Raw genomic sequence first — 14,106 nt, 5'->3', positions numbered from 1 at the left:
AAGAGGGGGAAGTTACTTTTAGATGAATACTTATATTTCAGTCAAGATTATATGTTGAAAAACTTAAAATTTATTTGAGTTCAACAGACCTGCATTTACTATTACGTGCGAGGTGCGCATAACTAATTCAACTAATTCAACCAATTAGAAATATTCATACCTTCAACCTGTGATCAAACCTGACTTAACATTGACTTCTCTAACGCTTCCAATTCGAAGGTCCCCTTGCACAACACACCTACAAACAAATGGTTTGTACTTCTGTGGTTGATCAAACTTCCTTACTAATGACCAGACCTGATTGATCAAAAGCCTCACTCATTAATCTGAAAGTGAGCTAAAACCTGAAACTTAATCTGAAAGTAATTTCATCTGTAACCACACATGATTTAGGTTGGATATGGGATGCCAAATTTAACTCATTCTAAAAGGAAGTCGTCAATGTTCTACACACAACTCTAAAATAATACACGCTTCATAGAGCTCAACGGCTTCAAGGTTTATTTCTAATGCCCATCCTTTCAGAAAGGTTTAATATCACATACATTCAACGAACCATTAATCTAGCTTAAATTTTCAGTGAAAATATCGAAATTCTAATAAATCTCCACTTAATATCAAACCCTACTAATCCAACATTTATGTCCTCGAAATAGTAAACTGAACCATTTGATTATCCTCTCCGTCCAACTAAAGTTCAATAACATAAAATCTAATTTTATTTAGACCATAATGCCTTGTGTCGTTTTCCTCCTCTCTTCTCTCCATTTCTCTTCAAAAGCTCACCAATATCCACCCCAAATAAAATACGAAGTAAAACTGACTACCTCTTTAGCTTTCGTGATTCCGTGATCGGTGAGATGATATAGCGTTCAACATCGATGATAATGGTTCGATCTTCCTTTCTCTCATTTTTTCAACCCGAAAATCTCTCTTTTTTATGTGTTCTGCTGTGGTTTCGTGGTGATCTTTGTTCTCGGTTGAGGGGTTTTGGTGTTTCGCTGTCTCTCGATTTACTCTCTCGGTGTATTGTTTTGGTGTGACCGTGTTTTTCTGGCTGTGTTGATCTTGTTTTGTTGGTATGTGGTTGATCTTTATTTGTTCGTGTACCGTTGTGCCTCGATGTACTATGGTTTTGTGATGATGGTTTGATGGTATGAGTTTGTGATCGTTTGTCTAGATTTGGTTGTGTTAGCTGTGTTGTCTGGTTTCGCTCGGTTTACGGGGGCTTTTTATAGCCCCGGTGTTGGCCGTTCAGGTTCCGAGATGAGCGGGATCGTGGTGGTTGTTGCCGAGTACCTCGGATGGTTCAGTCCCGGGGATCTCTCGGGGACTCTTCTGGCCGTTTGGCATGACTGGCCGTGTTGGTTTCCCCGGCGCAGTGCTGTGAGACATGTGGGAAACCCTAAGGGTCTTGGGTTGATTCAGGCCCAACTACTTGACCTGTGCACTGGACTGGATTCTTGGACCTGTACAAACACCCAAAAAACGATAAAATAAATAATAAAAACAAAAAAAAAATAAAATAATAAATAAAAAGGAATAAAATACTATATGATAAAAATGTTTTAAAACTTTATATATATATATTTCAAAGATATTTTCAAAATCATATATTATATAAATTTAAAAAACGTTTTAAAACTATATGTTATAGTTTTCAAAAACGTTTTAAAAACTATATATGTTTCAAAATGTTTTTTTTAACTATATATTATATAAATTTTAAAATGATTTTAAAACTATATATTATATAAGTTTTCAAAAATGGTTTTAAAAAATATAATATATATGGTTTCAAAAAAATTCAAAAATTATATAATATATGTTTTCAAAAAATGTTTTCAAAAACCATATATTATATTTTCAAAATGTTTTCTTTTTAGAAAACCATATTATATAGTTTTCAAAATGATTTCAACTATATAATATATATATATATATATATATATATAAATAATAAAAAAGATAGACGAAAATGAGTGTCTACAGTAACCCAAGATTTTTTTCTATTCTAGAAGTTGTGCTTTGGATTTTTTCAATGTATTGATGTATATCGCGATTGCGGTTTCTGCAGATGGCAAGCATGGTGCTTGTGACAAGTCCTACTTTGGAAGAAGGGAATTTTCTTTCACGCTAGAAAATGACATTTATATCCGATACCAATCTTTCAACAGTGCTATAGAAATGTCCATTCAAGATAGATATTGGGCCTGTCTATAGCGTTGATGTAAGATTCTTTCATCTTTACGCAATTTTTGAATAGTCTCTCAGAGACCTATGAATTAAAGCTGTAGATTTTGTTTTTATTAGTTATTCTGGTTAGTTGTTTTATTGGTTGTTAATGATCTTTTGACTGTAATGCAGCCTGCTAAGAGGCATGCTTATGCTCAAAGCGGGGACAATGTTTTCACTCCGGTTGAGAGAGAATTGGTTTGATATCGTAAGCTATTTTACTTCTAGAAAACCGAGCATCTTACTGTACTTTTCAATCTCAGTACATGTAACAGTCATGTTATTTGATTTGTTGGAGTTATGTTTGTTTCTTTCCCAGGATATAACAGATTATGATGATGATATTGCTGCACAGGAGCAGATTTGCTTGGAGTGTTGGCCTCTAATGACAATTGCTATTAAAGTGATTGATACTGCTCTCAGAGGTAAAAGCTGGAATACATTGGTTTGCTAAATGCACGTTGAAACCTTTGCTGGCTTACTAATCTGGACTAGATCACAGTATTCTAATTGGAATTTTGAGTTCTTAACCTGGCCTGCATAAGTTCTTCCTTACTACATAGGCACATTAGATATTGCTGCACAGGAGCAGATGTTTGCTTGGAGTGTTGGCCTCTAATGACAATTGCTATTAAAGTGATGATACTGCTCTCAGAGGAAAAGCTGGAATACATTGGTTTGCTAAATGCACGTTGAAACCTTTGCTGCTTACTAATCTGGACTAGATCACAGTATTCTAATTGGAATTTTGAGTTCTTAACCTGGCCTGCATAAGTTCTTCCTTACTACATAGGCACTTTGGTTTCTTGAGTGCACATGTGTGTGCAGGTCTTTTCTTACATCATCAATTAACTTTGAAGTTCTAATAATGTAGATGACTTCGGCTTTAATCACATTCTCTGGGTATATAGTGGTCGGCGGGGTGTGCACTACTGGGTTTGCGATGGAAAATCCAGAAGGTAATGCATTAAACAGTTCCGTGTGTACAAGGTGGTAACAAGTGCTCTGTGAAATGCATCTGGGTTTGGCTTTCTTCCCCCCCCCCCCCCCTTGATGCCAAAAAACATTAACTTTGTACTTTTCATGGCAATGAAAATAGTCACAAAAAGATATCTTTACCAGGCCCTGTTCTGCATCCTTTCTTGGCGTAAGTGATATTGTATTTGTTTTTAAATTGCTTAATCTGGATTTCTAGTCTCCTTCTCTGAGGCGTATTCTGACTCTGCAGGAGATCCTATACTGAAGTTCTGAAGGATTTTTTGAGGCCAAAATGCTTCCAAATCAAAGTTTACTTTCCTCTGAAGAGAGATGAGAAGATACTAGAAATGATTCCCGACGCATGTAAAATTTGTTGTCTCTTTGATGGCTATCTGTGGCATTTACCTTAGCAGTTGCTCATGTATGTGCATTCTATCTTTTCAGCTGTTGCTGAACTTAGGGGGAGATGGCAAGAGAATAAGAGCTTCCATGTCAAAAGATGACATATCTTGTTAGGTGGGATCAAGTCAAGTCTGTCCTGCAATCTGGTAAACAAAAGGTATGAATTGGTATGCTCAAAATCAGTGTTAAGCACATACTTGGCAGTTGAAAGTTGAAAACTCTATTTAAACATTTTTGTCACAACAGTGGCATGGGCCACTCTGTTTGAATAGGTGAATTTAATACTTAATTCACTTTTGTCAGTTGTGTGATTTAAATATCACTTTTGTCAGTTGTGTGATTTAAATATGTTTTTAGATTAACTTCTCTAACAGTGATGCTAAAATATACTGAGTTAGGATGAGTTTGCTATAACTGCCACTGTAAATTGATAATAGCAAACAGATCATAGGCTTTTGAGACTCAAGATCGGTAATGATTCTTCATGGATCCTAAAGGGAGTTCATGGCATGTTAAAGTATTTACAATAAAGGGGCGAGTCCACTGCATGTTAGAAACAAGATTCTACAGCAAAGCGAGTCCATGAAATTTTTGATTTATCATCCACAATCAAAGTCATTTTAAGAATTTCAGCAATAAAAGAGTTGGATCAAGTAATAATTCCACATCAATATGTTTTCACCTGGATGTCGTATGTTTACTTTAAAGGCATAATTACTGTATTTTAACTTTTTCAATTATTTTGCATGATTATTCACCTTTCCAGACACAGGAATAGATGTGTTGAAGAGATTGTCTTTTCATTTACGTACCTAGGCTTGATATGGAGGTCTGCAACAGTATTACACCTTTTGGTTTTGCTTATTTATTTATTTTCTTATTTTATGAGTTCATTCTCTTTCAACAATATCAGTATTCATCTTAGAAGTACATCCACCTCCATTTCATAAATTGCATCTTTGAAGCAAGAAGTTTACATATATAAACATGACCTGTCATAGAGAACGGCTTGTTTGTATGTCAGGTGTCGAAGCACATGAACCATTTACTGAAGGCACCATTCTGTGTACATCCAAAAACAGGTTAGTGCTGAAATTCTGTTCAACATCAGTTATGAATGTGAAGCTTAGACAGAAACATAGTTGGGGTGCCTAAAAGTGATGGGAATTATGTTTTAAGAATCAGGACACTTGCGCCTAAATGCTGAAGCACTTAAGGGTGTTTGGTTCACGGAATGTAAGATTATCAGTGGGAATAAAAATTACCAGGGAATAGATTATTGGGAATGTTGTATTTTGTTTGGTTGGTTTAGCAGGAATGTAAGATTACCGTGTTTTGGTTAAAAGAATAAAAGATTATTTTAATGTATATTTGACCAAATTGTCCTTATTATATATAAAATTAAATTCAATATTTATATTTTTTTTATAAATTAAAAATATAAAAAAAGTTTAATAAAAGGGTAAAAAAAATTAACCCCTGAACTTCATATAAATTTTAATTATAGATTTTTTTTTTGTAAATCTAAAATAATTTAAGGATAAATTTATAATTTAACATTCGTAGAATTTTTATTATTCAATGACAGAAAATGATATTTTTGAAAAAAATAATTTAAGGGCATTTTAATCCAAAACGCCGGTAATGTTATAATACCTAAAAGAAGGGAGGTAATGACATTCCGGTAATATACCCCAAAAAATCTATTATTGGTTATAAAATATTACGGAAATAAGATTCCCGACCAACCAAACATAGGAATGTGGGATTCTCATCCCCCACAATCCTTAAACCAAACACCTCCTAAGTTTGGTGTTCATAACCAGAAATATTATCAGTAAATGTATTTATGCTAGACACCTTGAATATGTATGTGGATGGATTTTTTTTGATAGAAAGTTGATCTCATTAAAAAACCCTTGAAACCCTCCATGTTATAACATATGAAGATCTAGGAAGGGGGAAAAGAGTGCCAATAATTTTATTAGAAGACAATAGAACAAAGACAGTCTCTACAAAGGCATATCCTTTACAGACTGCTAATACTCCAAACGAAATACATAAAACTTAATTCAAACACCTAACAACACAGGAAAACAAATTCCTGAAACTCAACACAACCAACATAAACAAGAAATCACCCTATCCCGCTTTAGCTAATTTAGCTATTAGCCGCCCTCAAAATACATGCATGCATACATACCTCAATACCACATGATAGGGGATATCTTCCTGTTCATCTTCTCAGGATATCTAGGAACAAAGAAACTTCAATTTAGCAGACCCCAGCATGAATTTGGTAGTCATTAGTGTTCAACGTTTTTTTTTACTCTAGGTCGTGTTTGTGTTCAATTGACCCAAACAATTGTGATGATTTGATCCAACTACAGTGCCAACCCTATCCCAGGTATTTGTGCTATCAACTCTTTTTTATATATCTGTCTGATTTTTTGCTGAAGATTTCCAAATCCAAGTTTAGTAGTTTGTTAGAACTTCAACCAAGAGAGAATTATACTCCATTCCTCGCGTGTAAACAGTATGAGCTCTTGCTCCTTTGTAGAGAAATTGGCCTATATTCATGTGATTTATTTACTGACAGCTTCTGGAAGAACTGAACAGGGAAGGACTAAGACAAGATGCTGAGAATGGTATGTTTATTCTTCCATTGTTATTTATTCTCATGATGGTAAGGTTTGTATGCTTTTATTTAGTCGCCTGCAATAGTAAGATGAAAGACCAGGAAAAGTTGCTCAAAAGAAGTTGTACTTATTTAAACATGCTGTAGCTTTATTTGTTTTCCTTCTCTGGTCCCTTTGACATAAATCGGGGTCTATTTTGTCAGGCGTGAATTTGGGAGTCAATAAGGGGTCACAAACTGGTGATTGATCACTTATGTATTAGTGTGCTGCTGCTGTAACATGCACTTGGTTAATGATAATGCCACTTGCAAATGGTATTTCAGTATCCCTGATATATTACTGGCTTTGATTGATGGCAGAATGGGAGAGAACCTCACTTGGAGAGTCGGTCAAGTTTTTCAGAACAAAATTTTTACAACCTCTTCTAAAATCTTGCAAGGAGGACATAGAAAGTTCTTACAACGCAAAGCTGCAGCAGTCCAAGAATACCCTCAGTTGGTAACGTTTTCTATACTAGCATCAGCGAAAAACCTGTCTGTGTTTGATTCTGATGTATCATTATATGAATTTATGTTATGTTCCATGTATTTAATCAAATGTCGGGAGTAATGTTTCATGGAAAGTGCTTCTAAACTGAATACATATCGAAACCTTTACGGTTAGGTTAATAAAGGCTTTGTTCAAGGGTTAAGCCGAAAAGGAGAATTTATTGGTAATGAGAAAACTTGAAACTTGATAGTATTATTTTCTAATCATAATGGTTATCACTACACAGACATTGCCAGTGTGCAGTCGTACTCAATTCAACCATATCTTTCTAATGTGTATAAGCATCTTTCAATCTTGTTAAAATGCGATAGAGGTGATTTTTGAGGACCACGGTTTCTCTCTCTCCAATGGCCCGGAAAGTGTATGCGTGGCTGCTTTCACTTGCAGGATGACGAAGTGATCTGAATTAACTTGTAAAAGTGGCTCAAATTGGTCAAATATGCTCCAAGTCCCTGTTCTCTGCATATTTGGAATTTAGTCTGACTTTTATGCCCAATGGTTGAGAATGATAAATTCTGTTAAATTTGTTGATATAGTATTTTTAAATAAAGAAAAATTAATTTAGAAGTCATGTATAAAATGGCTTTTTTTTTGGATTTGAATTTAACATTAGAATTTTAACGATTTTAATAATTAAAATTTGAACAATAGAAACATGCAATTTAGGACTAAATTTCAAATGCATGAAGAATATATAAACTTAAAAGCATATTTAACAAATAAACAAGATGAAACAAGGAGCTTAACTAAGTGCTTTGTTTAATATCTCACCTTCCATTAACAATATATATATATATATATCTCATCTTCCACATTTAAAATTTAATTAAATACGCCTACCGTTTCATATTTTGGTGAAAAAATTATCATATTTTTACGTTTGATAGTAAAACGTTAAATTTCACATTGCTTTAAATTATTAATAAAAGATATTTAAATATTTTATTTAAAATAAAAGAACATTAAGAGTGTTTGGTTTATATGTCTAAGATTAGACTTAGTTTTAGATTTTGATATTGTCTATGAATTAAAATATTATTTTATAATTATATTCGATAATTTATATCTCATGAACCAAATACGCATTGAAGTTGAAAAACCAGTCAACTATTACAACTTATTTGGAACATGGAATAACATCTTATTCTAGTTAAATTCGTGTGTTTCCAACTAAAGAAAAGTTATCATGCTTAACTCCTAATCTAATGCCTTCCATACAAAAAAAAGGCCGAAGAGACAACCTCAAAAAGATACTAGTAGGACCTAAATGAATGATTGAAGATGTTAATTAGCAAGAATCTCCCATAGTAATTCAGCATCAAAAGATGGCATTCTTGCAAGCGAACAGTCCTCAAACTGTGCTTCCTCCGCCATCATCACTGTATAATCATTCAACAGACGACGGGGAATTTTCACTTCTCCCAAACCCATCATCGTATCACTTGGTGACAGCAATTCATTGCTTAAATGTCACTAAAACCAGCAGCCGATACCGAAGAAGACGACGAACACGGTTCCATGCCTTAACATCTTTTTCAGCTTCAGCAACAGGACGATCAGAGTTGCCGTCTTTGGCCTTATTTTTAGCTCTCTCTCTTTTCACCTTTTGACAAATGGCTTGAATCTTAGCATCCACTGCATTCTTCAGAGAATTCAGCCTTGCATCTCCAAACCCAACTTAGTCGGATCCTTGAGATTAGGGAAATTCAACCTTGCATATTCTCCTCGGAGTTTATACGCCGCACGATCATAGGCATAAGCTGCCGTCTCGGGTGTTTCGTAAGTGCCTAACCAGACTCGTACTCTGTTTGCGGGAGTCTGATTTCGGCTACCCATTGCCTCTCTGTCTCTGCCTCACCCCCCTGTATAGCTTCTTCGCCTTTGAGGACTTACGTAATTGCTTGCTGATGCTGGGTTTTGGAAGTTCCGAAGCTGAGTCGCAAGCGAGTTACGCGAAAACGAAGCGTTTCCTTGACAGAATTCTTGAAGGAGATCTCTCTGACGGAGATAGACCGAAGAGCCTAAAGGCTCATTAACAGAACCGGTGCCGGCGGCGGCTTTTGGGTTCACAGCTAGCGAATATTGAATCTAAGGTATTGGAGCCTGCTGATAATATCAACTGTGATACCGAAGACCCGATGTCGGCACCATTGTTGAATCCAATGGATGGTTGAATTCTTGCATCTCTCGTGTTTGAAAACAGAGGGTAAATAAATAGTACAGGAAAAAGGGTTGTTAAAAAACAGTCCGTTTCCTTGTAGAACAAAAATGAAAGTTTTAAAAAATAAAAGTACAATTGATGGAGAAACAGAGAAATGCTCCAAAAGATGGCAAGAATTGAAGGAACGAATCAGATTTTAGGGAGAGAGAGCTTACTGTTGAGAGCTGGGTATGGGTTCCGGGGCCAGCTTTGGTGTACTTATAGCTGCACGGTTAAACCCAAAAGTAGCAACATTTTGGTTTCCTTGCTAGTTTGAATCCCGTGGCTCAGTTGGTAGGTAAAATCGTCAAGTAAGGATGGAGACAGATGGAGTTGGATTTTTATCAACTCCAATTTACACTCCGATTAAGTATTGTATTTCTCCTTTCATATCTAATTTGATTTGAATTTAAAGGATCTTATCCATCGTAAAATCTGGCTTGAACTTAAAATTTAATAGTAAAAATCTCTATGAATCATCTCGAAAAAGGGTAAATCTGAGTAGAATTATCATTCAAACTAAAAAAGAGTTGAAAAAAAGGTTGAAAGGGTGATTTCAGACCTTGCGTTCTTACTTCTACAAGACAGTTATCTGATTTAGGGGTGTAAACGAGCCGACTCGAGTTCGAGTATTGTCAAGCTCGACTCGAACTCGAAAACTTTAAATGTAAGCTCGACTCGACTCGAAAACTCGCGAGCCTAAAATTTTCAAGCTCGACTCGAACTTGAAAGATAATTTGAAACTCGACTCGAACTCAAAATACTTGAACTAAAAAAAATTGAAGAGCTCAATTTAAACTCGATTCAAACTCGATTTTGAGCTCGATTCAAGCCACTAGCCTAGGCCATGAGCCTTGATGATGACCCATTAACCCCAACCAGGTAAATATGTTTTAACGCTCATAGTTCCTCTTATTTATAGAGTCCAGTTTTCACTCCCTCCTCTTTCTCACTCGATATGGGATTCTCCACTCAGCGAGACAAGTAAACTTGGCTTTGTATCACAGTGTTACCGATCTTGAAGCCCGAAACCACTGTGAAACAAACTCTAAATCAATGATCTTCACTCGCATTTTCCATATAAACGTTGAAGAATGTACAATCCCTCTTCACCTGAAAGACTAAAACTTGTCCACTCATCGAAAACCCCAAGCAATGCAGAAGCCAAAATCGCATTCCCTCTGCATAAGCTGTGAAAAAAGTCGTTTTTGGAAACCCGCCATTGATAAAAACCTCCCTCTGGTTCAAGTTCCCAAAAAATGAGCACTCCATTCTAGGGTGAACAAGCTTTAGGTACTTGTCTATGGCGAACTTAGAAAAAGAAGAATCTGGGTTTTAAACTAGAAAACGTTTCAGCTGAACAATTTTCAAGCTCTTGAATTCATTGAAATATTGCTCCTTTGTAAGCCCGAAATCATGAGAAACGAAGCCTTCTAACATTGTTTTACACACAAAAGATTCAAAGACAAAGCATCGATGGCTTTGTTTTGCCAGAAGTGACACCGGTGAAAACCATGGCCACCAGAGCTTCCAAGGCAGTAGCTCTTCAGTTAACATCGGAATCGCCGTGGGAGCCATTTTCAATTCCATTGATTGAAGCAATTTTTGTGGCGGTTCTTAGGTTGACGACCCTTTAAAAAGTTCTTGCTAGTTTGTTCTTATGGTTGTCATTGTTGAAAGCTGTTTTGGGTTGGATTGTTTTCCATTGTTGCTTGAGCATAAAAAAACAGAAACAAAGTGAAGATGGTATGTTTGGAAAGCAAAAAATGAACAAATTTGACTAACATATTGGTGGGGTTTGAAAAAACATGCAAAAGGTGAGATTTAAAAGGCGAGAAATGAAGAAAAATGAACAACAGAGTAGGGCTATGGATTCCCTTTGTTTTAAGCCTAAAATGGTGAATCAAGGAGTTGCATTAACATTACCATGTTTTCTTTGGAACTGCAAAAATGTACATCTGGTTGAATCCTAATCCTTATTTCTCTTTAATTATGATCTATAAGATGGTAAGTACAAGGGCTGGATTAAAATATTGGGTAATTACTTGTTTGGTCACACTTATATTTAATTTTGTCATCTAATTATTATCAGTCATTGGTGGGGCTGAAGAATTTCACTCGATTGCTTCTTTCATCTAGTTTCCCCTTCACCAAAAAAAACCCTCTTATTATCCACTCAAATTAATCAAAAAACCCTTATTGATTTTAGGACATGTTTATTTTGTAATCTTCTAATTTCATCATTAATCAAGTTTTACGTTTTTATGATCCGGGTTGTTAATTTTTTTATTTTATGTTTTGATCACCGTTTGTTTTGATAATGGGCCTATCGATTGATTTGACCAAGGGTGATTTATTAGTTTTTTTACATATAAACCCTTGTTAATTTCATTAATTTTATTTTGCATAATTTGTATGTTACCTTCATATGCATAACTTAACTCATATCACATAATTGGATTAAGGCTTTAGGGTTTATATCTTAGGGTTTAGAGTTTAGAGTTTAGTAGAGTTTAGAGTTTAGGTTTGGGTTAGGGTTTATAATTTATAGATTAGAGATTATGTTTTAAGTTTAGGGTTTAGAGTGTAATCTAGCATGTGTTAATTAAATGGGATTTTATTTTTCCTTTAGTAATATATAATGTAACAATTGGACTTGAGTTGTTTAATTAAAAAAAATTAAAATTTGAGGGTAATTGTATTATAGAATTTTAATATATTTTTAAAATTTTATAATTATCAATAATGTATTTTAATAATTTTTTTAATGTAATTTTAAAAATCTAAAATTATATATAATATTTTTTCGAGATGCTCACGAGCTTTTCGAGTCGAATATCGAGTAGCTCGTTTCGGCTCGTTAAGAACTCGAGTCGAGTTCGAGCTCGAGTCGAGTTCATTCGATCCGAGTAGTTATCGAGTCTTGATCGAGTCGATCTCGAGTAGCTCGCGATCTACCTTATTAATTTACAGCCTTAATCTGATTATCCAGTTATTTTGGGAATAGGCAAGTCCCACCATAAATGTCCGAAGTGTTTCCATTACTTCTATAAAAGCTAGTTATTATTACTAGCAGTTTTCTTCTTTAATAACGCATTAACTTCCATCGCCATGCAGCTGTACGACCCATCTTATGTAGGAGTCTACAGTTTTCATACTTAGTGTAAACACTTACTCGTATTTATTTTAAAATACGAGTTAGAATGTCGCAGACAAATTTTTTAGCATTCAAATTTAAAACCATTATTGATTTATCAAAGAACACCAATTCCTAATTTTTTATCAACTAAACAAATTTCATTTTCAGCAATAACTTAACAGTTTAATAATTATAACATAACGAATAAAACAGTCTATATTTGTTTAAACTAAACTCTTCTTAATACTCATTTACTTCTAATTTTATCGGATCGTTAATCTGTAGATCATTTTTTATGACTATAATCTATGTACTATTCATTAAACTACTATAAGGTAAAGCTATTACAAGCATGTTTTAAGCTTAGTTTATATCAAAATACTATTAACACTTATATACATGTCAACTAGAAAATCAAAATACATTGGAAAGATGTCATTACTGATACTGGATGTAACACCCTCAACACGTACCCGACCGGATACGAGTCCGAGGTGTCACATGACTTTTCAAACTTTGACTCTTGACGAAAAATCAAGGAAATTTAAACTTTTATTAAAATAACATTGTTACTTTACACAAGTTAACCAAAACAAGACAAAACTGATCAGAGCATTTGTAACACATTTCTTACATGCCAACACTATACACAACAAAAGACATATTTATTTGTTACTGATCTGATCTTCTAGCAATGTTGTTGTTCTTGCCACCCTATTTCAGCTCTTCCTGATTTTGGTACCTACGTGTAAGTCACTTACACGCTAAGTCATAGACTTAGTGAGACATAAATATAATAATAATGCATTCCGTATGAATATGAACATGCAATCTATCCATTCAATCATGTCATACAATTCAATGTAAACAATATAATATGGTGACATATAACTATAACAATGCAATTACCTTTGATACCTTTTTATAGTCCCATGTACATTTTTGAGAACTCAAGGTATTCGAGTACATTGAGGTTGTGCACTATGCTGTCACCATAACTCGTATGGGTCCCACTAGGGGCTATGAAATTTTGTCCCGAAGGATCTATGTACTGTATTGCCCGAATGACCACTCTTTAAGAACCATATACATATTCTAGTGGATCAAATCTGTCTCAAAAGACACTGTAAATGTTCCAAAGGATACATATAAGTCCCGAAGGACCACGTAGAACCCTCGACTCTTGGCATGCCAACTATACCTATAGCTCTCATATCGTATACCATGGGCATTATTTTTATGTTTCATATGCTCAAGTATTCATGTTATTTCTCTTGTGATCACATAACTCATATCACTTACCATGTCACATGTGCATTTGAATCTATTCACCTATATCATTTATCAAATCATATGAACATATATACTTTATGCATGTATCATAATAATTATCATGTATGCATGTTCATAACTATTGTGCTATGAAAATCAACATAGGAATTAGACTTATCACAAGTCTTATTCCATTATATCATACTTATATATACTCACCTTAGCCTTGCTTTGACTCAATTCTAATCCTTCAATTGTTCCGGAACGAGATTACATTCTAAATCTACATATGATACATTGATACATATCAGTATACTAATTTATATTCTAAACTATCATTCCTTAGGCTAATAAGAAAGCTATTTTTATCTTTTAATGAAGGTATGCATCGATGCACTACACCATGTATCGATGCATCCCTTGGCGGGTGCATCGATGCATGTCTATGCATGTGTGCATAAATCCCATCGATGTTTGTATTTTAAGCGGGTGCATCGATGTACTAATGACATTCGATGTTTCCATTTTAATGGGTGCATCGATGCACTTCCTATGCATCGATACACATTGAACAATTTCTGGAAATAGCCTTGATGCATCGGTATACATTGAATGTGCATCGATGTACATAGCCCAGAAATGTCATTTTAAGCTCGAAACCCATCAACTCTTCACTCAATTCTTCTATTTTA

At 34.6% G+C, this 14,106-nt stretch overlaps 2 pseudogenes; one reads left to right on the top strand and one right to left on the bottom strand.

Moving 5' to 3' along the window:
• Nucleotides 1-2,042: 2,042 nt before the first annotated feature.
• LOC120155200 lies at nucleotides 2,043-6,811 on the top strand (annotated as a pseudogene).
• A 1,271-nt stretch (nucleotides 6,812-8,082) lies between these two features.
• LOC120155291 lies at nucleotides 8,083-10,581 on the bottom strand (annotated as a pseudogene).
• Nucleotides 10,582-14,106: the final 3,525 nt, after the last annotated feature.

The sequence above is a fragment of the Hibiscus syriacus genome, unplaced genomic scaffold (genome assembly GCF_006381635.1).
Source record: "Hibiscus syriacus cultivar Baekdansim isolate YM2019G1 unplaced genomic scaffold, ASM638163v2 tig00111166_pilon, whole genome shotgun sequence".
NCBI lineage: Eukaryota > Viridiplantae > Streptophyta > Magnoliopsida > Malvales > Malvaceae > Hibiscus > Hibiscus syriacus.
This window is presented reverse-complemented; position numbering and strand designations above follow the sequence as displayed.